General features: G+C 46.9%; 1 long non-coding RNA gene across 1 annotated transcript; it reads right to left on the minus strand.

Annotated features, from left to right (window-relative positions):
- Positions 1 to 12: 12 nt before the first annotated feature.
- On the minus strand, positions 13 to 26,038 carry LOC311531139. Its single transcript, XR_014714145.1, has 5 exons — positions 25,877 to 26,038; positions 16,943 to 17,212; positions 11,483 to 11,570; positions 1,080 to 1,181; positions 13 to 508 (listed from the first exon to the last, which is right to left on the minus strand). It is a non-coding gene; the product is annotated as an uncharacterized lncRNA (long non-coding RNA).

A 26,038-nucleotide genomic window follows, 5' to 3' on the forward strand; every position in this document is an offset into this window, starting at 1 on the left:
ATGACAGCCTTTTTTGGTGGGGGCAATCCTCTGTGGTGGAGTGGCTGGTTGGCCAGAGGCCCCCCCACCGTGTTCTTGGGTGTCTAGGTGTGGAGACTATGGAACTTGGGGAGGAGGGCAGTTGGTTACACAGGGGCAGTAGTGGCAGTCTGTGCTCCAGCTGCCTTTGCTGCAGCTCAACCATACACTGGAGCATACTGGTTTGGTCCTCCAGCAGCCTCAGCATTGAATCCTGCCTCCTCTCATCACTCTACCGCCACATTTGAGCTTCAGCCCTCTCTTCAGCCCGCCACTTACTCTCTTCAGCCCGCCACCTCTCCTCCCGGTCATTTTGTGCTTTCCTGCACTCTGACATTATTTGCCTCCACGCATTCGTCTGTTCTCTGTCAGTGTGGGAGAACAGCATGAGCTCAGAGAACATTTCATCGCGAGTGCGTTTTTTTTTTCTTTCTAAGCTTCACTAGCCTCTGGGAAGGAGAAGATCCTGTGATCATTGAAACACATGCAGCTGGTGGAGAAAAAAAAAGGGACAGCGGTATTTAAAAAGACACATCTTATAAAACAGTGGCTACACTCTTTCAGGGTAATCCTTGCTGTTAACATTACATACATAGCACATGTGCTTTTGTTACAAGGTCGCATTTTGCCTCTCCCCACTGCGTGGCTACCCCCTCAACCTTCCCCCCTCCCTGTGGCTAACAGTGGGGAACATTTCTGTTTAGCCACAGGCAAACAGCCCAGCAGGAACGGGCTCCTCTGAGTGACCCCTGAAGAAAAGCACTCTATTTCAACCAGGTGACCATGAATTATATCTCACTCTCCTGAGGATAACACAGAGAGATAAAGAACGGATGTTGTTTGAATGCCAGCAAACATACACTGCAATGTTTTGTTGTACAATGATTCCCGAGTACGTGTTACTGGCCTGGAGTGGTAAAGTGTCCTACCATGAAGGACACAATAAGGCTGCCCTCCCCAGAAACCTTTTGCAAAGGCTTTGGGAGTACATCCAGGAGAGCCGCGAATGCCAGGGCAAAGTAATCCTTTCACATGTATAGTATTTTAAAAGGTACACTCACCGGAGGTCCCTTCTCCGCCTGCTGGGTCCAGGAGGCAGCCTTGGGTGGGTTCAGGGGGTACTGGCTCCAGGTCCAGGGTGAGAAACAGTTCCTGGCTGTCATCTAAAATTACAGAAATTGTAAGTAAAGGCAAGGAAATGCGTTAGATTATCTTTTGTTTTAGTTTGTGAATTTTCCCTATGCTAAGAGGGAGGTTTATTCCTGTTTTTTGTAACTATGAAGTTGAGTGCAGAGGGGAGTCCTCTGTGTTTTAAATCTTTTATTACCCTGTGAAGTTACCTTCCATCCTGATTTTGCAGGTGTGATTCTTTTACTTTTTTCTTTATAATGAAGTTCTTCTTTTAAGAACCTGATTGATTTTTAGTGTCCTAAAAACCAAAGGGTTTGGTCTGTGCTCACTTTGTTAACCTACTGGTTAGTATATTATTCTCAAGCCTCCCCAGGAAAGGGGGTGAAGGGGCTTTGGGACATATTTTGGGGAAATAGGGACTCCACGTTGTCTTTTTCCTGAATCTTTGTCTAAATCACTTGGTGGTGGCAGCAATACCGTCCAAGGGCAAGGAAAGGATTTGTGTCTTGGAGAAGTTTTTAACCTAAGCTGATAGAAATAAGCTTGGGGGTCTTTCATGTGGGTCCCCACATGTGTACCCCAGATTCCAGGGTATTAGTTTCAGTGTATTTACACTCATGATTCTGAAGTAAACTTTTTGATAGTTTTGTGCTAAGTGCCTGTTGTCTAAAAATGAAATATGAAACTAATTTCATAAATACAGTGTATTTAATAAACCTAGATTCTAAATGTAGAAGGATTAAGCACAAGTAATTGGGTCAGGGATTTTACCACTTTAATATAGGACTTTTGTAGTGGATACATATATCAGAAAGGACAACTGCAGACCCATAGCAATGAAAGCATGTAACTCCACTGGTAATAATCAATAATTCAGTCATCTAGTTAGACATTTTATATCTATGAATTCATGATAAGTACAGGGAGTAAAAAGCAGAACCCCAGTGTAATTATACTGGCTAGATTATACAATATAAAATAAACCTTTAAAGAGACTTTCCCAGAGACCCTATTTCATTACACAGTGACCCATCTTCACATTCTTGACATCTCCAGATAAAGGTCTCAGAGTTTGAGAAACTGGGACCCACTTTACTCCTCTTCATTCAAAGCAAGAAAGTCACAAATAAACCATCATCCCAACTCAGTGCCCAGAGCCGAAGTATCACTGCATTTCTGACCTGAATCCATCTCTGCTCCTGAATGTATCAATTAACTAAAACAGTATCAAGAATAAATCATAGTCACACCACGTAAGATAAAGATGGTTCTAGGTCTGTATCAACAAACTTCAGAGCAGGAGCTAATCAGAGGACGTTCAGAGCTTCTTGAGACATAATAATCAAATCTCTTCACAACATGGGAATCTTATCTCTGCCTCTTGCTCTGCATGCCTCTGTTCTAGGAATGTGATTTCATTATCTACTTTAATAACATGTCCTCATTAGATGGCCAGTACTGTCTTACCCGACCCTCTGATATTCATTGGAATCAGCTGTATTGTTGTTCACTTCACCCATCTTCTAGAGTTTCTCTTCTGTGTGGATTCTCTGATGCCTGATGAGGGATGAGCTGTCACGAAAGCTGTTCCCACAGTCCAAGCATTTAAAGGGTCTCTCTCCTGTGTGGATTGTTTGGTGTCTATTAAGGTGTGAGAGACGACCGAAGCTTTTCCTGCACTCAGGGCATTTGTAGGGCTTCTCTCCTGTGTGGATGCTTTGATGTGTATGTAAGCAGTGTCAGGATGAGCTCCACCCTGACATCTGGTGGTGAGGTGTGGCAAGTTGTGGAAAAGAACTTCAGGGGCCGATCTCATTTGCATAGGCACACCCACCCCGCCTAGAATGAAGCCATAGTTGCCCAAATGGTCACTTTGGCTGCTGTGGGATCCCCAGTGTCTCTGTTATTGGGGCAGAAAGAATAAATGGTTATTACCCTGATTATGGGAACTGTGCTTGGAACTGTACTTGGTCTTTTGTTATGATGGAGGGACTCACCATCATCTAAGTAGCACTCGCTAGGCAAGGGTCATGGGTTCCAAAATTCTGTCAATTGAGAGAGGCTGTGGACAAGTATTAATACCTGGTGGTGTGGGTCCCTTGGTGAGGGCCTTACATGCTAATTGCACTTCCTCCTCTCTCCACTGTGGAACATCAGAGCTAATTTTGATTTCATTTGGAGTCTAGTTACAGGCTGCTGAGCTCACTTTGGGTTAACAGTGCACCAGCACTGAGACTCCCCCTACTACAAGCTGAATTCACCAGAGAGCTGAACTGACTAAGAGCTGAAATCACTGAGTGTTGTGTTAAGTAGTGGGGGAGCCTGAAGTTATATTGTGGAGCAGTTTGTGGGACAGCTGGAGTGCCTTGTGGACAAGCTGGTGGAGCAGTTTATGGGACCGTGGGAGCTGCTGGTGGGACGCAGAGCAGTTTGTGGGAGAGATCCGGTAGGTGCCAGAGGATCTGGGGACGGGGACCCCCCAGGTCTGCAGAATTTGAAGATCCCCACAGGACTGATAGGGCCTCAAGCAGAAGTCACGGTGAGGATTGAAGGGGTGGAGAGTAAAGCACTGCTTGACACTGGATCTCAAATGACTATTATATTTCAGTCATTCTACCAACAGATGCTTAGGCACCTGCCTATACAGCCACTGACTGGTGTTGGCCTGTGTGGCCTCAGCATGGATGAATACCCCTACAAAGGGTATGTCATAGTGCACCTGGAATTCACAGAGGAGGTTGCTGGGGTAAGAGAAGAGGTAGACACAGCTGTCTTAATATGCCCTGACCCTAAAGGGACTTCTGATGTGTCTGTGCTGATAGGGACCAACTCCAGTCTCTTCAAGGTACTTGCAGATTACTGCAGAAGGCGGGCTGGGGACCAGTACCTGAATACCCTGATGATTCATATGCTTTGTGCTGAAGCCTATAGGAAAATTGAGAGCGCTAAAAGGGACGCATCTGAGCTACTGCTTGGGGCACTGAAGTACGCGGGCACGACCCCCTTAGTAGTGCCTCCAAGGACGGAGCAAGAAGTGCTTGTCATGAGTACCTGGCTGAAAGGCAGTAAACGGACATTAGCAATGATAGAGCAGCCAATGGGAGGAGAGCTCCCTGAAGGAGTGCTGGTCCCCAGTGGAGTCATAACCCTACCTGCTGAAGCCCAGAAAAGGGTGACTATACTGATTGCTAATGAAATGAGTAGTGATGTTGTTGTGAAGCAAGGACAAAAGATAGCAGACCTCTTTGAGCCTGAGTCGATTGTAAAACCCCAGTGTGAAACTCAAGTTCTGACAATAGACTCAGCTAAGTTTGACTTTGGAGATTCACCAGTGTCCAAGGACTGGAAAGCTCGCCTGAGGAAGAAACTTTGTGAAAGATCCAAGGTGTTCTCACTGCATGAGTGGGATGTGGGATGTGCAAAAGGAGTAGAGCACAATATCAGACTACATGACTCTCGACCTTTCAGGGAGAGATCTAGGAAGATTGCTTTCTCTGAGATGGAAGATGTGTGACATCATCTTCAGGAGCTGGCTGCGAATGGCATCATTACAGAGTCCCGCAGCCCATACGCCTCACCTATTGTGGTAGTCCATAAAAAGAATGGGAAAATCCGGATGTGTATTGACTACCGCACCCTAAACAGCCGTACTGTGGTCGACCAGTTCACTATGCCTCGAGTGCAAGATGCCTTAGACTGTTTGCTGGGAAGCCAGTGGTTCTCTGTGTTGGATCTTCAAAGTGGATACTACCAGATCCCTCTGGGAGGAGAAGATAAGGAGAAGACAGCCTTCATCTGCCCATTAGGGTTTTATCAGTTCGAACACATGCCCCAAGGGATTTCTGGAGCACCTGCCAACTTTCAACGTCTCATGGAGAAAGTTGTGGGAGACATGAATTTACTGCAAGTGTTAGTTTATTTGGATGACCTGATTGTGTTTGTAAGAACCTTAGAGGAGCATGAATAAAGACTTCTTAAAGTGCTTGATAGGTTGGAGGATTATGGTCTGAAGCTTTCAATTGACAAATGCCAGTTCTGCAGAACCTCAGTGAAGTATGTGGGTCACATCGTGTCCCAAGAGGGTGTGAGTACTGATCCTGATAAAATAGAAGCACTCACTACATGGCCGTGTCCAAGTAACTACAGAGAACGCAAGACCTTTCTTGGATTTGGTGGCTACTACTGCAGATTTGCGAAAAACTATGCTACGATTGTAAAGCCTCTGAACGATCGTACCAGGGGACATCAGTCCAGCAAGAACAAATCTAAGACCAAGAATAAGGGGAGCTCCCCAAAGCCTCCTGTGTAGAGACACTATGGCCCCTTTGAACCATTTGGGCCACGGTGGGATGAGAGATGTGAAAGGGCTTTTCAAGAAATCATGACTTGCCTAACTCATGCTCCAGTCCTAGTTTTTGCTGACCCAAGCAAACCATTTATCCTGCATACTGATACCAGTTTGGAGGGTCTGGGAGCAGTCCTGTACCAGGAAGTGGAAGGCAAACGTAAACCTGTAGCCTTTGCCAGCCAAGAATTGTCTGATAGTGAAACTCGCTATCCCACCCACAAGCTGGAATTCTTGGCCTTGAAATGGGCCATCACTGAGAAATTTTGAGACTACTTGTATGGTGCTCAGTTCCAGGTGTGGACAGACAACAATCCACTGACTTATGTGTTAACAAGTGCTAAGCTGGATGCTACAGGGCAGAGATGGGTGGCCGCCTTGGCTATCTATGAGTTCAGCATTCAGTACCGATCAGGGAGAAGCAATGTAGATGCAGATGCATTGTCCAGGCGTCCGCAGGCTCCAGAAGTTGCTGTGATACCCACAGATGGAGTGAGAGCTATTTGCAGTGTGAGTCGCCGAGAGCCAGAGGCCCGTGAGAGCCTTCAGGGATGTGTTGCAGAAGCTTTGGGCCCCCTGAATGCATGCCTTCTGCTTCAGTGAACTATATTGCATTGGACCAATCTCCTTTGCCCATGCTCAATGCGGCTGACTGGCAAGAAGCCCAGCGGCAAGATATTGACATTCATGATACACTACTTGCCAAAACGAAGGGGTGAAGCCCAGCTGTGGTTGTCCCACCTAACCCGGAGGGTAAACTACTATTGAGAGAATGGACCAAACTAAAACTGATTCAGGGAGTGCTACACCGAATGACCACCGATCCTTTACAAAAACAACGAGCACAACTAGTACTGCCAAAAAAGTACAGAGCCCTGGCCATGAGGGCCCTGCATGATGACTTTGGGCATTTAGGGATGGAGAGGACCCTGGAACTTATTCGTAGTAGGTTCTATTGGCCCCAAATACTGAAGATGTTCGCAGGAAATGTGAGACTTGCGCTCGATGTGTTCAAAGGAAAACTCTGCCCACGGGGGCTGCATATCTCAAGAACATCACCAGCAACAAACCTTTGGAATTGGTATGCATTGATTTCTTGTCTGTAGAGGTAGATAAGAGGAATGTTGGGAACATTCTAGTAGTGACTGACCATTTTACACGGTATGCACAGGCATATCCCACACGTGATCAGAGGGCCACCACCGTCGCTCGAATATTGTGGGACAAATATTTCTCAGACTATGGATTCCCGGCTCGGATACACTCTGATCAGGGGCGGGATTTTGAGAGTCACCTTCTGAAGGAGGTGCTGAAGATAGCAGGAATTAAAAAGTCTAGGACAACGCCTTATCACCTCAGTCCCTGGAAAAATCATGGAGCAGGTCCTCAAAGAATCAATCCTGAAGCACTTGCATGAGAGGAAAGTGATCAGGAACAGCCAGCATGGATTCACCAAGGGAAGGTCATGCCTGACTAATCTAATCGCCTTTTATGATGAGATTACTGGTTCTGTGTATGAAGGGAAAAGAGTGGATGTATTGTTTCTAGACTTTAGCAAAGCTTTTGACACGGTCTCCCACAGTATTCTTGTCAGCAAGTTAAGGAAGTATGGGCTGGATGAATGCACTATAAGGTGGGTAGAAAGCTGGCTAGATTGTCGGGCTCAACGGGTAGTGATCAATGGCTCCATGTCTAGTTGGCAGCCGGTGTCAAGTGGAGTGCCCCAAGGGTCGGTCCTGGGGCCGGTTTTGTTCAATATCTTCATAAATGATCTGAAGGATGGTGTGGATTGCACTCTCAGCAAATTTGCGGATGATACTAAACTGGGAGGAGTGGTAGATACGCTGGAGGGGAGGGATAGGATACAGAAGGACCTAGACAAATTGGAGGATTGGGCCAAAAGAAATCTGATGAGGTTCAATAAGGATAAGTGCAGGGTCCTGCACTTAGGACGGAAGAACCCAATGCACAGCTACAGACTAGGGACCGAATGGCTAGGCAGCAGTTCTGCGGAAAAGGACCTAGGGGTGACAGTGGACGAGAAGCTGGATATGCGTCAGCAGTGTGCCCTTGTTGCCAAGAAGGCCAATGGCATTTTGGGATGTATAAGTAGGGGCATAGCGAGCAGATCGAGGGACGTGATCGTTCCCCTCTATTCGACATTGGTGAGGCCTCATCTGGAGTACTGTGTCCAGTTTTGGGCCCCACACTTCAAGAAGGATGTGGATAAATTGGAGAGAGTCCAGCGAAGGGCAACAAAAATGATTAGGGGACTGGAACACATGAGTTATGAGGAGAGGCTGAGGGAGCGGGGATTGTTTAGCCTGCAGAAGAGAAGAATGGGGGGGGATTTGATAGCTGCTTTCAACTACCTGAAAGGGGGTTCCAAAGAGGATGGCTCTAGACTGTTCTCAATGGTAGCAGATGACAGAACGAGGAGTAATGGTCTCAAGTTGCAGTGGGGGAGGTTTAGATTGGATATTAGGAAAAACTTTTTCACTAAGAGGGTGGTGAAATACTGGAATGCGTTACCTAGGGAGGTGGTAGAATCTCCTTCCTTAGAAGTTTTTAAGGTCAGGCTTGACAAAGCCCTGGCTGGGATGATTTAACTGGGAATTGGTCCTGCTTCGAGCAGGGGGTTGGACTAGATGACCTTCTGGGGTCCCTTCCAACCCTGATATTCTATGATTCTATGATCACCCCCAAGGTGATCCTCAGCCAGAGAGATTCAACCGAACCTTATTAGATATGTTGGGAACTTTGCGACCAGAGCAGAAGGCAACCTGGAGCCAGCATGTTGCATTTCTGGTGCATGCCTACAATGCCACAAAGAACGATGCTACGGGAGTCACCCCATATCTCTTGATGTTTGGGCGAGAACCAAGATTACCCATAGACTTGTGCTTTGGTGTATCAGAGGATGGAGATAGCTATGAAACTCATCAGCAATAAGTATCCCAACTAAGAGAAAAGCTGCGGGATGCTTATCACTTAGCTACCGCTGCGGCTTGGAAGAACGCAGACCGCAACAAACATCAATATGATGCCAGAGTGCATTTGCAGGAGCTCCAGCTGGGGGACAGAGTCCTGCTGCAAAATTTGGGTATTGCTGGCAAACACAAGATAGCTGACAGATGGAAGGCAATACCTTACCTGGCCATGGAAAAGCTGGGAGATCTGCCAATCTACAAGATCAAACCTGAAGACGGTCCAGGGCAAATAAAGATGGTGCATAGAAACCTTTTGCTCCCTGTGGGGGAATTGGTAAGCACCCCTTATGAGATGGGCCACGACAGGGCAGCCGGGCAGAACAGAGGTGCTAGACCAAAGCCAGCATCCAACATAGACAGCAGGCCCTGTGCTGCTAACTTACCCCTATTCTGCACATCTGAGAGTGAGTCTGAGGAGGAAGACACAACCCTGGTGTATTCTGGGATGGAGACAAGATTTCAGTCTCGATCAGCTGAACCAAACGAGAGTTTTCCCTCTTCCACCCTAAACCCCATGGCGGAATTATTTAGGCCCATTTCTGACACCCCTGTGCCCCTGATGAGACCCCCCTGTGATGACACACACAGGTTATTGGACAGTGGAGACACACAGGTAGAGGATGTCCTGGGCACCTTGGACCCTCCAGCGTTAGAACTAGGAGTGCAGGGGCCTATGCCAGTAGTCAAGGGACCCTCAAAGGAAGCCTCTCCATCCGTCACTCAAGAGGATGTTCCCCCTACCTCGGCAACAGAGATTCTCAATAGACGAGACAGGGTGATAAGACCAGTAAAACGGTTAACTTATGATGCACCTGGGGTGACTAGTGAGGAGCCAATACATTTAGCATACAGGCTTGTGGAAGCTAAAGTGGGCTTCCTGAGGCCCTTTGGAGGAAACCAATGAGTTGGTATAAAGGGAGTGTGATTTGTTGGGACGACAAATTCTCGGCTGGGGAGAGGATGTAAGCAGTGTCAGGATGAGCTCCACCCTGACATCTGGTGGTAAGGTGTGGCAAGTTGTGGAAAAGAACTTCAGGGGCTGATCTCATTTGCATAGGCACACCCACCCCGCCTAGAATGAAGCCATAGCTGCCCAAATGGTCACTTTGGCTGCTGTGGGATCCCCACTGTCTCTGTTATTGGGGCAGGAAGAATAAATTGTTATTACCCTGATTATGGGAACTGTGCTTGGAACTGTACTTGGCCTTTTGTTATGATGGAGGGACTCACCATCATCTAAGTAGCACTCACTAGGCAAGGGTCATGGGTTCCAAAACTCTGTGAATTGAGAGAGGATGGGGATAAGTATTAATACTTGGTGGTGAGGGCCTTACATGCTAATTGCACTTCCTCCTCTCTCCATTGTGGAATGTCAGAGCTAACTTTGATTTCATTAGGAGTCTAGTTACAGGCTGCTGAGCTCACTTTGGGCTAATGATGCACCAGCACGGAGGCTCCCATACTACAAGCTGAATTCATCAAAGAGCAGAGCTGACATCACTGAGTGTTGTGTTAAGTAGCGGGGGAGCCTGAAGATATATTGTGGAGCAGTTTGTGGCACAGCTGGAGTGCCTTGTGGACAGGCTGGTAGAGCAGTTCATAGGATGGCAGGAGCTGCTGGTGGGACGTGAAGCAGTTCGTGGGCCGTCGGGAGCTGCTGGTGGGCTGCAGATCTGAGCAAAGCAGTTTGTGGGGTGGCTGGTGGAGTGGAGTGAAGGCCTATGGAGTTGTGGAGCGGTCAACTTCAGATCATGTAAGATGCCTTTTACCCCCGCCCCCATCTCCACCCAGGTTGGGAGGTAAAGCTCTGTAGATAAACTTTTGAACTCTGGGGCTGCCCTGACTAGGGACAGAGACTTTTAGGTCATTGGACTTCTGGGACTATGGGTGATTTGGGGTTGCTGGACTCAAGAACCAAAGGGAAAGGGCATGCCCCAATTTGCTTTGGGTGGGTTTTTTTGCTCATGGGTTGTGTTATGAATCTTCTTGGTGGTGTTTCCCCACATTGTTTCTCTCTGTTATTAAAAGGCTTTTTGCTACACTCAGACTAGGTGCTTGCGAGAGGGGAAGTATTGCCTCTTGGAGGCGCCCAGCGGGAGTGGTATATATTTGTCCCAGGTCACTGGGTAGGGGCTCGAGCCAGTTTGCATTGTGTTATTGGAATGGATCCCCTAGATATTGAACCCGGCCCTTGTTGCTGCCAACTCTGACGGGCAGAAGGGTTACACGTAATAAGGTTTGAGCTGTCACTGAAGCTTTTCCCACAGTTGGGGCATATATAGGGTCTCTCCCCCTTATGGGTTTTGTTATGTGAAATAAGGTGGGAGCTCAGACTAAAGCTTTTTCCACACTCGTTGCATTTGTAGGGTCTCTCCCGGTGTGGGTTCTCTGGTGTTTAGTGAGGTCTGAGCTCTGGCTAGAGATTTTCTCACAGTCAAGACACTTATAGGGCTTCTCTGCAGTGTGCATTTTCTGATGTGTCATAAGGACTGAGTTGTAACTGAAGCTTTTCCCACAGTCGGGGCATTTATAGGGCCGCTCTCCTGTGTGGATTCTCTGGTGTATAAGAAGATTGGACTGCTGATTGAAGCTTTTTCCACACTCAGAGCATCTATATGGTTTCTCCTCTGTGTGGGTTCTCTGATGTGAAATAAGGTGTGAATAAGCTGCAGTTGAAGCTTTTCTCACAGTCTAGACACTTATAGGGTTTCTCTCCTTTGTGGATTCGCTGGTGAGTAATAAGGGCTGATTTCCAAAGGAAGCTTCTCTCACAGTCACTGCATAAGTTCAGTTCCTCTCCAGAGGCGATTCTCTGTAGTACAGGCTCTTTGGTTTCTTTGAACGCTCTGCTCCTGTGAGTGGATTCATGCTGGATCTCCCCTGCTTGGTTTCGCAGCTGCCTCTCTGGCCTACGCTGACCCTGACGGGCTTCTCCCTGTTCAGTGCTCTGGAAACCTTTCCCTGTGGCTCTACCCGATAAATTCACCTTTGGTCCTACCTGCTCAGAATCTTCCTTCTTGTTCTCCCTCACCGTCCCGTCCCCTGCTGGGGTAGAGAAAGAATCCAGACAGGAATCATTCACTGTGCTGAGGGGAAGGGGAATAGCAAAGGGAGGGTAAAAAACTAATTACTGGGGACTTAAAAGACATCAGGAGGAAAAATCCCCCCCACCCCAACTTTATTTCAAAGGAGGAAGAGGAAGGGACCAATTCAACCTCCTATCCTATCTGAATATAGCTGAAGATTGGTGAAAACTCAGTGATGTCTGCCAAGGGGATATAACTAAATTCTTTTTGAGTCAGTTTCACCAATTCCTCTCCTGTTTGGGTGCCTTTTGAGATCCTTTTCCTTGTAGCCCTGGAGATTGGGAACCACAGGCACTGGCTTCTGATTTTCCCTGGGGGTGCTCAACCCCCACTTAGCCCTAGCCCTTTCCCCCACGGTCCAATCCCTGACCTGCCTCTTCCTGTCCCACCCTACTCCACCCCTTCCCTCAAGGCTTCACCCCCACCCCGCCCTCTTTCTACCCCCTCCCCATGCCTCTCCCCTCCCTCCCAGTGCCTCCTGCATGCCGTGGAACAGCTGTTACGCAGTGTCCAGGAGGCACTGGAAGGGAGGGGGAGGAGTTGATTGGCAGGGCTGCCTGTGGGCAGGAGGGGGGAGCTTGGCTGCTGGTGGGTATTGAGCACCTGCTGATTTTTCTCCGTGGATGCTCCAACCCTGGAGCACCCATGGAATTGGCACCTGTGTTGAGGACCCATGACTTCTGCCCTCATTCCAGCTGGGAGATCAGGTCAGGTTTGAAAAATGGAAATCCTGCACGGGGTTGAAGGGAACAAGTGTTTGATCTTGTTCATTAAGCTCAGTGCTGTTACTGCTTCCAGAGCGAGCGTCTGAGTAGCCTACCCTGAAAGGATCCTTACTCTTCCCAACCCCAGACTACAGGGACTGAGCTATAAATTATACAAGTTCACTTGATGCACTGATCTGGAGCAAGGGTTCATCCACTCTGTCTAGGGAATGGCCCTGACTTACTCCCCTGGGAAGTAGAGCAGAGTTGCTACCCTCTCTAGGTATCTGAGGTACAACTAAGTCTCCATCACTGCCAATTAACCCCCCCTTCTGTTTCAGTGTTTTGCTGAATAGGCATGGTTTGCTGAACTTGGTCCCGAGTCCAGAGACACAATTAACTGGGTATCTGGCTAATGTAGACACCCGCAAAGATTAATAGATTTAAAGGCCAAAAGGGACCAATATCATCTAGTCTGATCTCCTTCATAAGAGAACCTCACCCAATAATTCCTGTATCAACCTGTGTCTTGTGGCTGAGTTAGACTGTGTGGATTTTTTTGAAAAAGGCATCCAGTGTTGATTTGAAGACCTCAAATGATGGAGAGTCCACCATATCCCTGCGAAATTTACTGCAGTGATTAATTACCACAATGACTGTTAAACATATTTACAACCTGAATATATCTAGACAAACTTTCCAGCCACTGGGCATCTTCCTGCTTTTGTTTACTAGCTTAAACAACCTTCTGCTCTCAGAAATCTCCTCACTATGATCCAGTCACTTCTTAACCTCCTCTTTGATAAGATAAATAGATTGAGCTTCTTAAGTCTCTCGTTACAAAGCAGGATTTCTCAGCCTCCCATCATTCTCTTAACCAAACCACATCGAATTTATCAGCATCTCTTTTTTGACACAATGTCCAGTAATGGTCTCCTTAATGCTGTATAGTGAAGTACTACCACCTCCCTATTCCTACTTGACATTCCTCTGCTTATACTTCCATGGCTCATGTTAGCTGAATCATAGAATCATAGAATATCAGGGTTGGACGAGACCTCAGGAGGTCATCTAGTCCAACCCCCTGCTCAAAGCAGGACCAATCCCCAATTAAATCATCCCAGCCACGGCTTTGTCAAGTCTGACCTTAAAAACTTCTAAGGAAGGAGATTCTACCACCTCCCTAGGTAACGCATTCCAGTGTTTCACCACCCTCCTAGTGAAAAAGTTTTTCCTAATATCCAACCTAAACCTTCCCCACTGCAACTTGAGACCATTACTCCTTGTCCTGTCCTCTTCTACCACTGAGAATAGTCTAGAACCATCCTCTCTGGAACCACCTCTCAGGTAGTTGAAAGCAGCTATCAAATCCCCCCTCATTCTTCTCTTCTGCAGACTAAGCAATCCTAATTCCCTCAGCCTCTCCTCATAAGTCATGTGCTCCAGACCCCTAATCATTTTTGTTGCCCTTCGCTGGACTCTCTCCAATTTATCCACATCCTTCTTGTAGCGTGGGACCCAAAACTGGACACAGTACTCCAGATGAGGCCTCACCAATGTCGAATAGAGGGGAACGATCACGTCCCTCGATCTGCTCGCTATGCCCCTACTTATACATCCCAAAATGCCATTGGCCTTCTTGGCAACAAGGGCACACTGCTGACTCATATCCAGCTTCTCATCCACTGTCACCCCTAGGTCCTTTTCCACAGAACTGCTGCCTAGCCATTCGGTCCCTAGTCTGTAGCTGTGCATTGGGTTCTTCCGTCCTAAGTGCAGGACCCTGCACTTATCCTTATTGAACCTCATCAGATTTCTTTTGGCCCAATCCTCCAATTTGTCTAGGTCCCTCTGTATCCTATCCCTGCCCTCCAGCATATCTACCACTCCTCCCAGTTTAGTATCATCCGCAAATTTGCTGAGAGTGCAATCCACACCATCCTCCAGATCATTTATGAAGATATTGAACAAAACCGGCCCCAGGACCGACCCCTGGGGCACTCCACTTGACACCGGCTGCCAACTAGACATGGAGCCATTGATCACTACCCGTTGAGCCTGACAATCTAGCCAACTTTCTACCTACCTTATAGTGCATTCATCCAGCCCATACTTCCTTAACTTGCTGACAAGAATACTGTGGGAGACCGTGTCAAAAGCTTTGCTAAAGTCAAGAAACAATATATCCACTGCTTTCCCTTCATCCACAGAACCAGTAATCTCATCAGAGAAGGCGATTAGATTAGTCAGGCATGACCTTCCCTTGGTGAATCCATGCTGACTGTTCCTGATCACTTTCCTCTCATGTAAGTGCTTCAGGATTGATTCTTTGAGGACCTGCTCCATGATTTTTCTGGGGACTGAGGTGAGGCTGACTGGCCTGTAGTTCCCAGGATCCTCCTTCTTCCCTTTTTTTAAAGATTGGCACTACATAAGCCTTTTTCCAGTCATCCGGGACTTCCCCCATTCTCCACGAGTTTTCAAAGATAATGGCCAATGGCTCTGCAATCACAGCCGACAATTCCTTTAGCACTCTCGGATGCAACTCGTCCGGCCCCATGGACTTGTGCACGTCCAGCTTTTCTTAATAGTCCCTAACCACCTCTTTCTCCACAGAGGGCTGGCCATCTACTCCCCATGTTGTGATGCCCAGCACAGCAGTCTGGGAGCTGACCTTGTTAGCGAAGACAGAGGCAAAAAAAGCATTGAGCACATTAGCTTTTTCCACATCCTCTGTCACTAGGTTGCCTCCCTCATTCAGTAAGGGGCCCACACTTTCCTTGGCTTTCTTCTTGTTGCCAACATACCTGAAGAAACCCTTCTTGTTACTCTTGACATCTCTTGCTAGCTGCAGCTCCAGGTGCAATTTGGCCCTCCTGATTTCATTCCTACATGCCCAAGCAATATTTTTATACTCTTCCCTGGTCATATGTCCAAACTTCCACTTCTTGTAAGCTTCTTTTTTATGTTTAAGATCTGCTAGGATTTCACCATTAAGCCAAGCTGGTCGCCTGCCATATTTACTATTCTTTCGACTCATCGGGATGGTTTGTCCCTGTAACCTCAACAGGGATTCCTTGAAATACAGCCAGCTCTCCTGGACTCCTTTCCCCTTCATGTTAGTCCCCCAGGGGATCCTACCCATCCGTTCCCTGAGGGAGTCGAAGTCTGCTTTCCTGAAGTCCAGGGTCCTTATCCTGCTGCTTACCTTTCTTCCCTGTGTCAGGATGCTGAACTCAACCAACTCATGGTCACTGACTCCCAGATTCCCATCCACTTTTGTTTCCCCCACTAATTCTTCCCTGTTTGTCAGCAGCAGGTCAAGAAAAGCTCCCCCCTAGTTGGCTTGTCTAGCACTTGCACCAGGAAATTGTCCCCTACTCTTTCCAAAAACTTCCTGGATTGTCTGTGCATTGCTGTATTGCTCTCCCAGCAGATATCAGGAAAATTAAAGTCACCCATGAGAACCAGGGCATGTGATCTAGTAGCTTCTGTGAGTTGCCGGAAGAAAGCCTCATCCACCTGGTCCGGTGGTCTATAACAGACTCCCACCACTACATCACTCTTGTTGCTCACACTTCTAAACTTAATCCAGAGACACTCAGGTTTTTCTGCAGCTTCGTACCGGAGCTCTGAGCAGTCATACTGCTCCCTTACATACAGTGCTACTCCCCCACCTTTTCTGCCCTGCCTGTCCTTCCTGAACAGTTTATAACCATCCATGACAGTACTCCAGTCATGTGAGTTATCCCACCAAGTCTCCGTTATTCTAATCACGTCATAATTCCTTGACATCACCAGGACTTCCAGTTCTCCCTGCTTGTTTCCAAGGCTTTGTGCATTCGTATATAAGCACTTGAGATAACCTGCTGATCGCCCCTCATTCTCAGTATGAGGCAGGAGCCCTCCCCTCACAGACGTTCCTGCCTGTGCTTCCTCCCACTATCCTGCTTTCCCACTTACCTCAGGGCTTTGGTCTCCTTCCCCCGGTGAACCTAGTTTAAAGCCCTCCTCACTAGGTTAGCCAGCCTGCTTGCAAAGATGCTCTTCCCTCTCTTTGTAAGATGGAGCCCGTCTCTGCCCAGCACTCCTCCTTCATGGAACACCATCCCATGGTCAAAGAATCCAAAGCCTTCTCTCCGACACCACCTGCGTAGCCATTCATTGACTTCCACGATTCGACGGTCCCTGCCCCGGCCTTTTCCTTCCACGGGGAGGATGGACGAGAACACCACTTGCGCCTCAAACTCCTTTATCCTTCTTCCCAAAGCCACGTAGTCCGCAGTGATCTGCTCAAGGTCATTCTTGGCAGTATCATTGGTGTCCACGTGGAGAAGCAGAAAGGGGTAGCGATCCGAGGACTTGATGAGTCTCGGCAGTCTCTCCGTCACATCGCGAATCTTAGCCCCTGGCAAGCAGCAGACTTCTCGGTTTTCCCAGTCAGGGCGGCAGATAGATGACTCAGTCCCCCGTAGCAGAGAGTCCCTGACCACCACCACCCGCCTCCTTCTCTTGGGAGTGGTGGTTGTGGAACCCCCCCATCTCAGGACAGCGCATCTCATGCCTTCCAACCAGCGGAGTCTCCTTCTGCTTTCTCCCGCCAGACATATCATCTGGTCCACCCTCCGCAAAGGTACCTGTGGAGAGAACATGAAAGCGGTTAGTTACTTGTGTCCACGTTGCTGGAACCCGGACATTCCCCCTTCTTCTTCTGGAGGTCACATGTTGCCAAGCTTCTTCACTGGCTTCTTGGCTCCGCTGTGCAACCTGCTCTAAATCTTTAGAGCTTTGTGCCCGTAGAAGCATATCCTGACTTTTGTCCAGAAAATCCTCAGTTTCTCGTATGCAACGCAGGGTTATCTGTTGCTCCAGACTTTCAATCTTCTCTTCCAATATGGAGACCAGCTTGCACTTTGTACAGACAAAGTCGCTTCTGTCCTGTGGAAGAAAGACAAACATGGCACATCCAGTGCAGGTCACAACAGCTGAACCCCCCTCCCTTCCATATCACCTTCCTACTATGAGCTTCCTCAGAGAAGCTGGCAAGTTGGCAAGTTGCTGTCATACCTACAGCATCCTACTGGAAGCTCATATTGTTAGTTTCCATCATGACCCCCTGTAACGATGCTGGTTCTGGTGGGACCCAAATGAGAGTGCCAATTCAGGGCAAATAGCTTCAAGCAGGGTAGTTACAGCCCAAGGCTGCGGTTTCTATGCACACCAAGGCAAACCAAACCAGCCAGCCAGAGAGGACTTCCTTACTACAGCTAGTATTGGGTTAGAAGCCATACCAGTGTATAACATAGAAATGAGCTTTCGTGAGCTACAGCTCACTTCATCAGATGTAGTGATGAAGTGAGCTGTAGCTCACGAAAGCTCATGCTCAAATAAATTGGTTAGTCTCTAAGGTGCCACAAGTACTCCTTTTCTTTTTGCGAATACAGACTAACACGGCTGTTACTCTGAAACATAGAAATGGTTAATCAAACCTACTGTGGAAACCTATTTCAATATTTTACTATCCTTTTAGCTATAAAGTTTCTCCTAATATCTACCTTAAACGTCCACTGTTGCAGATTAAGCCTGTTTCTATTTGTCTTACCTTAGGTGGACAGGAAGAACAGCTGATCTAAAGGAGTTGGCAGATGTGATTGCAGAGCCATTGGCCATTATCTTTGAAAACTCATGGCGAGTGGGGGAAGGTCCCTGACGACTGGAAAAAGGCTAATGTAGTGCCCATCTTTAAAAAAGGGAAGAAGAAGGATCCTGGGAACTACAGGCCAGTCAGCCTCACCTCAGTCCCTGGAAAAATCATGGAGCAGGTCCTCAAGGGATCAATTCTGAAGCATTTCGAGGAGAGGAAAGTGATCAGGAACAGTCAGCATGGATTCATCAAGGGCAAGTCATGCCTGACTAATCTAATTTCCTTCTATGGTGAGATAACTGGCTCTGTGGATGAGGGGAAAGCATTGGACGTGTTATTCCTTGATTTTAGCAAAGTTTTGACATGGTCTCCCACAGTATTCTTGTCAGTAAGTTAAAGAAGTATGGGCTGGAAGAATGGACGATAAGGTGGACAGAAAGCTGGCTAGATTGTTGGGCTCAACAGGTAGTGATCAATGGCTCCATGTCTAGTTGGCAGCCGGTATCAACTGGAGTGCCCCAAGTGTTGGTCCTGGGGCCGATTTTGTTCAATATCTTCATTAATGATCTGGAGGATGGTGTGGATTGCACCCTCAGCAAGTTAGCAGATGACACTAAACTGGGAGGAGAGATAGATATGCTGGAGGGTAGGGATAGGATACAGAAGGACCTAGACAAATTAGGGGATTGGGCCAAAAGAAATCTGATGAGGTTCAACAAGGACAAGTGCAGAGTCCTTCATTTAGGATGGAAGAATCCCATGTACCACTACTGACTAGGGACCGAATGCCTAGGCAGCAGTTCTGCAGAAAAAGGACCTAGGGATTACAGTGGATGAGAAGCTGGATATGAGTCAACAGTGTGCCCTTGTTGCCAAGAAGTCCAATGGCATTTTGGGATGTATAAGTAGGGGCATTGCCAGCAGATCGAGGGACGTGATCGTTCCCCTCTATTCGACATTGGTGAGACCTCATCTGGAGTACTGTGTCCAGTTTTGGGCCCCACACTATAAGAAGAATGTGGAAAAATTGGAAAACGTCCAGCGGAGGGCAACAAAAATGATTAGGGGACTGGAACACATGATTTATGAGGAGAGGCTGAGGGAAGGGGGATTATTTAGTCTGCAGAAGAGAAGAATGAGGGGGCATTTGATAGCTGCTTTCAACTACCTGAAAGTGGGTTCCAAAGAGGATGGATCTAGACTGTTCTCAGTGCTAGCAGATGACAGAACGAGAAGTAGTGGTCTCAAGTTGCAGTGGGGGAGGTTTAGGTTGGATATTAGGAAAAAAACTTTTTCACTAGGGGGGTGGTGAAACACTGGAATGCGTTACCTAGGGAGGTGGTGGAATCTCCTTCCTTAGGAGTTTTTAAGGTCAGGCTTGACAAAGTCCTGGCTGGGATGATTTAGTTGGGGATTTGTCCTGCTTTGAGCAGGCGGTTGGACTAGATGACCTCCTGAGGTCCCTTCCAACCCTGATATTCTATGATTCTATGATTGCTGTCCTCTTTAAAACAACCCTTAAAATATTTGAAGACCATTATCAGGCTCTCACTCAATCTCCTTTGTTTAAGATTAAAAATACCCAGTTTTTTAACCTTTACTCATAATTCAGGTTTTTTAAAACAATTATAAATTTTTGCTGCTCTCTTCTGGACTCTCTCCAAATTGTCCACAAAGGCCTGGACACACATAAGGAGTTAGGCTATTATTTATCATTCTGTTATCCTCTCAATTATTACCACATGATTGTTTAATAATGTGTTCCACTATCTTTCCAGGTATCAAAGTTAGTCTGACTGGCTATATTTTTCCTGGGTGCTCCTTGTTACGTGTTTTAAAGATAGGTACAACATTTGCCTTTTTCCTGTAGTCTGGTCCTACGCTTCCCTTTATTTTAATTTTGCTCCTAATGTATTTATAGAAACTCTTCGTATTGTCTTTTACATTTCCTGCTAGATGTAACTCATTGTGCCTTAGACTTTCTGATTTTGTCCCTACATGCTTGTGCTATTCTTTTACATTCATTGTTAGCAATTTATAGAATCATAAAATATTAGGGTTGGAAAAGACCTCAGGAGGTTATCAATTCCAATCCCCTGCTCAAAGCAGGACCAACACCAACTAAGTCATCCCAGCCAAGGTTTTGTCAAGTCAGGCCTTAAAAACCTCTAAAGATGGAGATTCCACCACCTCCCTAGGTAACCCATTCCAGTGCTTCACCACCCTCCTAGTGAAATAGTGTTTCCTAATATCCAACCTAGACCTCCCCCACTGCAACTTGAGACCACTGCTTCTTGTTCTGTCATCTGCCACCACTGAGAACAGCCTAGCTCCATCTTCTTTGGAACCCTCCTTCAGGTAATTGAAGGCTGCTATCAAATACCTCCTCACTCTTCTCTTCTGCAGCCTAAATAATCCCAGTTCCCTCAGCCTCTCCTCGTAAGTCATGTGCCCCAGCCCCCTAATAATTTTTGCTGCCCTCCACTGGACTCTCTTCAATTTGTCCACATCTCTTCTGTAGTGGGGGGACCAAAACTGGAAGCAATACACCAAGTGTGGCCTCACCAGTGCCGAATAGAGGGGAATAATCACTTCCCTCGATCTGCTGCCAATGCGCCTACTAACACAGCCCAATATGCCATTGGCCTTCTTGGCAACGAGGGCACAGTACTGACTCCTATCCAGCTTCTCATCAACTGTAATCCCCAGGTCCTTTTCTGTAGAACTGCTGCTTAGCCGGTCGGTCCCCAGCCTGTAGTGGTGCTTGGGATTCTTCCTTCCTAAGTGCAGGACTCTGCACTTGTCCTTGTTGAACCTCATCAGATTTCTTTTGGCCCAATCCTCCAATTCGTCTAGGTCACTCTGGACCCTATCCTTACCCTCCAGCGTATCTACCTCTCCCCCCCAGCTTAGTGTCATCTACAAACTTCCTGAGGGTGCAATTAATCCCATCATCCAGATCATTAATAAAGATGTTGAACAAAACAAGCCCCAGAACCAACCCCTGGGGCACTCTGCTTGATACTGGCTGCAAACTAGACATCAAGCCATTGATCACTACCCATTGAGCCCGACAATCTAGCGAGTTTTCTATCCACCTTATAGTCCATTCATCCAGTCCATACTTTTTTAACTTGCTGGCAAGAATACTGTAGGAGAGCATATCAAAAGCTTTGCCAAAGTCAAGATATATCCCATCCACCGCTTTTCCCATATCCACAGAACCAGTTATCTCATCATAGAAGGCAATCAGTCTGGTCAGGCATGACTTGCCCTTGGTGAATTCATGTTGACTGTTCCTGATCATCTTCCTCTCCTCGAAGTGCTTCAGAATGGATTCCTTGAGGACCTGCTCCATGATTTTTCCAGGGACTGAGGTGAGGCTGACTGGCCTGTAGTTCCCCGGATCCTCCTCCTTCCCTTTTTTAAAGATGGGCACTCCATTAGCCTTTTTCCAGTCATCCGGGACTTCCCCTGATCGCCACTAATTTTCAAAGATAATGGCCAATGGCTCTGCAATCACAGCAATCAACTCCCTCAGCACCCTTGGATGCATTAGATCCAAACCCATGGACTTGTGCACGATGCGTCCAGGTTTTCTAAATCGTCCTTAACCTGTTATTTCACCACTGAGGGCTGCTCACCTCCTCCCCATGCTGTGTTGCCCAGTGCAGCAGCCTGGGAGCTGACCTTGTCTGTGAAGATTGAGGCAAAAAATTTATTGAGTACTTCAGCTTTTTCCACATCACCTGTCACTAGGTTGCCTCCCCCATTCAGCAAGGGTCCCACACTTTCCCTGACCTTCTTCAAAACAAAATTTTGTTTCCACTTTTTGTAGAATTCTTCAGATCATTAAAGAGCTCCTGATACAGCCAAATTGGCCTCCTACTATCTTCCTATCTTTCATGTTGGGATAGTTTGTTGTGCCTTTAATATTGTCTCCTTGAGAAACTGCCAGCTCTCCTGAACTACTTTTTTCCCTTTGATTTTCTTCCCAGGGGACTCTTCCTTCCAGTTCTGAGTTTGTTAAAGTCTGCTTTATTTTTAAGTCCATTGTCCTTACTCTGCTGCTCACTCCTTCCTTTTCTTAGATCATTTCATGATCAGATTCACAACCAAGTTCCTCCCTGTTAGAATCATCTCTCAAATGGCTGACCCATGCTTACTTCCCCCACCTTCTAAAACAAGAAGTTGTCCCCAGTGGTGATACATAAGGCTGACTTTGTTGGCAGTCTTTGACCACAGAGAATTCCTCAGACACAACAGCACAAAATCTCTCCTCTGATTTCTCATAGACAATGTCCATTTCCACATTTGCGGATGGCCATACCATGAACTGATTTCAGAGTAGCAGCCTTGTTAGTCTCTATCCGCAAAAAGAACAGGAGTACTTGTGGCACTTTAGAGACTAACAAATTTATTAGAGCATAAGCTTTCATGGGCTACAGCCCACATCATCAGATGCTTAGAATGGAACATATAGTATAGTATATAGTATATACACACACACACACACACACACACACAGAGAAGGTGGAAGTTACCATACAAACTGTAAGAAGCTAATTAAGATGAGCTATTATCAGCAGGAGAAAAAAAAAACTTCTGTAGTGATAATCAAGATGGCCCATTTAGACAGTTGAGAAGAAGGTGTGAGGATACTTAACATAGGGAAATAGAGGTTGAAGTGTTCTCCTACCGGTTTTTGAATGTTATGATTCCTGATGTCAGATTTCTGTCCATTTATTCTTTTGCTTAGAGACTGTCCAGTTTGGCCAATGTACATGGCAGAGGGGCATTGCTGGCACATGATGGCATATATCACATTGGTAGATGTGCAGGTGAACGAGCCCCTGATGGAATGGCTAATGTAATTAGGTCCTTGCTTACAGACAGCTCCCCAACCTGAAGCAAATACTCTCTAGCAACCACATACCACACAACAAAAACACTAACCCAGGAACCTATCCTTGCAACAAAGCCCTATGCCAACTCTGTCCACATATTTATTCAAGTGACACCATCACAGGACCTAACAACATTAGCCACTCCATCAGGGGCTCGTTCACCTGCACATCTACCAAAAACCGGTAGGAGAACACTTCAACCTCTCTGGCCACTCAGTAAAAGATTTAAGAGTGGCAATATTGCAACAGAAAAGCTTCAAAAACAGACTCCAGTGAGAAACTGCTGAGCTCGAATTAATATGCAAGCTAGATACCATTAACTTGGGTTTGAATAGAGACCGGGAGTGAATGGGTCATTACACATATTGAATATTTCCCTATGTTAAGTATCCTCACACCTTCTTGTCAACTGTCTAAATGGACCATCTTGATTATCACTACAGAAGTTTTTTTTTCTCCTGCTGATAATAGCTCATCTTAATTAATTAGCCTCTTACAGTTTGTATGGCAACTTCCACCTTCTTTGTATGTGTCAAATATAAAGGGAAGGATAACCACCTTTCTGTATACAGTGCTATAAAATCCCTCCTGGCCAGAAGCAAAACACTTTCACCTGTACAAGGGTTAAGAAGTTAAGATAACCTCACTGGCACCTCACCCAAAATGACCAATGAGGGGACAAGATAATTTCAAATCGGGAGGGGGAGGGAACAAAGGGTTTGGTCTGTCTGTGTGATGCTTTTGCCAGGAACAGATCAGGAATGCAGCCTTACAACTCCTGTAAAGTTAGTAAGTAATCTAGCTAGAAAATGTGTTAGATTTTCTTTTGTTTAATGGCTTGTAAAATAAGCTGTGCTGGAGGGAATGTATATTCCTGTTTTTGTGTCTTTTTATAACTAAAGGTTTTGCCTAGAGGGATTCTCTATGTTTTGAATCTGATTACCCTGTAAGGTATTTACCATCCTGATTTTACAGAGGTGATTCTTTTACCTTTTCTTTAATTGAAATTCTTCTTTTAAGAACCTGATTGATTTTTCATTGTTTTTAAGATCCAAGAGTTTGGGTCTGTGTTCACCTGTACAAATTGGTGAGGATTATCATCAAGCCTTGCCCAGGAAAGGGGGTGTAGGGCTTGGGGGGATATTTTGGGGAAAGACATCTCCAAGTGGGCTCTTTCCCTGTTCTTTGTTTAAAACGCTTGGTGGTGGCAGCATACTGTTCAAGGATAAGGCAAAGTTTCTACCTTGGGGAAGTTTTTAACCTAAGCTGCTAAGAATAAGCTTAGGGAGTCTTTCATGCAGGTCCCCACATCTGTACCCTAGAGTTCAGCGTTGGGAAGGAACCTTGCAGGAAAAAACTAACTGTCAGGGTAATTAAGCTCTGGAACAAGCTTCCACAGGAGGCTGTGGAATCCCCATCATTGGAGGTTTTTAAGAACACGTTGGACAAACACCTGTCAGGGATGGTCTAAGTTTACTTGGTCCTGCCTCAGTGCAGGAGACTGGACTTTATGGCCTCTCAAGATCCTTCTAGCCTTACATTTTCTATGATTCTATAGCAGGAAATTGAACCCACATCTCCCAAGTTTCAGTTGACATCCCTACCCACTGGATCATCTTTTCTCTTCTACAAGGTACCAGATACTCCTAGTGAGAGAGAGACCCTTCTCAAAAGAGCTTTTAAACTAAGCAGTCAAGACAGCCAAAGGGTGGATTGTTCTCTCCACTTCAGAGAGAGAGAACTGAGGCCTAGATGGCTTACAACAGGGACTTTTGAAAAAGTCCTGACACCCAAGTCACTGGAAGATGGACACCTCACTCATTTGGGACCCTTCGGGAACATAAGCCTTCAGTGACTTATAAGAGCTCAGACTGGGAGTTCTAGATAGAAGCAGAAGTTTGAGCACAAGACTCCCACAGGGCCCAGTGCAGTGCCTGAATCACAAGACCAACCTTTCTCAGTTGTTTTCCTACTGTATTAGTACATCCCACAGAATTCCTCCAGTCCATAAATTACTTCATAAACTCTCCCCCAGAACCCAGCCCCTTTCACTGTGAGGAACTATTTCACAAAGATAAACCACGGCCAGGAAAGCATACCTCCTTCCAAGAGTTCAGCATAGTGTGACCATATTTCCCAAAGGGAAAATGGGACACTCTGTGGGGCTGGCCCAAGCCCTCCCCTCCACCCCCCTGCATGGGGCTGGCCTGAGCTACTCACCTGAACCCTGCCCACTCCCACTCCCCGTGTGGGGTTTGCGTTGTTGCTCGCCCAAGTCCTGTCTGCCCCCTGTGTGAGGCTGGGGCTGGCGTTGCTGCTTTCCCGAGCACTGCCTGTCTGCAGGTTCATCCGCACCCCACTTTTTTGACAAAAGTGGGCATTTGCCCAATTTGCTCTTATCAACTGATCAAGTTGGCAAGAGCAAATGGGACAAATACCCACTTTTCCCAAAAAAGTCGTGACGGCCAGAATAGGGCTTAAAAAAAGGGACTGTCCCGGCCAAAATGGGACATATGGTCACCCTAAGCATATGGGCAGAAGAGGTAGCCCTGGAAGAGCTAACAGCAACCAGTTCCAGCCCTGTGACTTTGATCTATGTCCTTCCTGGGTGGTGAAAGAGAATCGAACATCTGGGGCCTTTCGCTAACGCAGCTGGCTGTGGCAGATCACAGATAAGATGAAGGTGAAGAACATCTGACAATCTGGCCACTGGGGACTTAAGCAGAGCTGAGTCATGAGCCAGTTGCCCATCTACGAGACAGAAGAAGCGTCATAGGCCCCAGAGGATGGAACCTGCTCAGGGAAGTGGTGGTCGGGAAGATGATGAGTTTGTCCCATGTCAAAGCCTTTGTCATCAGGAAAAGTAGCACTATCATGATGCCCCTGAATCGACTGTCTCATGGGGACAGTCTCTTGCACACAGAATCTGAGGGATATAGGGGCTGATCCCCCTGACATATGACGGATGAGTGAAGAACTCTGCACAGAAGCTGACCCAGATGCTTCAGAGACCTCCCAGCTTGTAATGCCCGGGGGAACAGGAATCCTTACCCAGCAAGGTTGCAATCTCATAATTCTCTTGCATAATGATCCTGTAGCAGGCTCTCTGACTGGGGTCTGGTGAAGCTCACTCACTCTCTAGGTGAAATACTCAGCCACCTCTTCAAAGGTCACCAGCTCCACTTCAGCCATTTCCCTTCTCCATCCCCCAGA

Source organism: Lepidochelys olivacea (genome assembly GCF_965140295.1).
Source record: "Lepidochelys olivacea isolate rLepOli2 genome assembly, chromosome: 14".
Taxonomy (NCBI): Eukaryota; Metazoa; Chordata; order Testudines; family Cheloniidae; genus Lepidochelys; species Lepidochelys olivacea.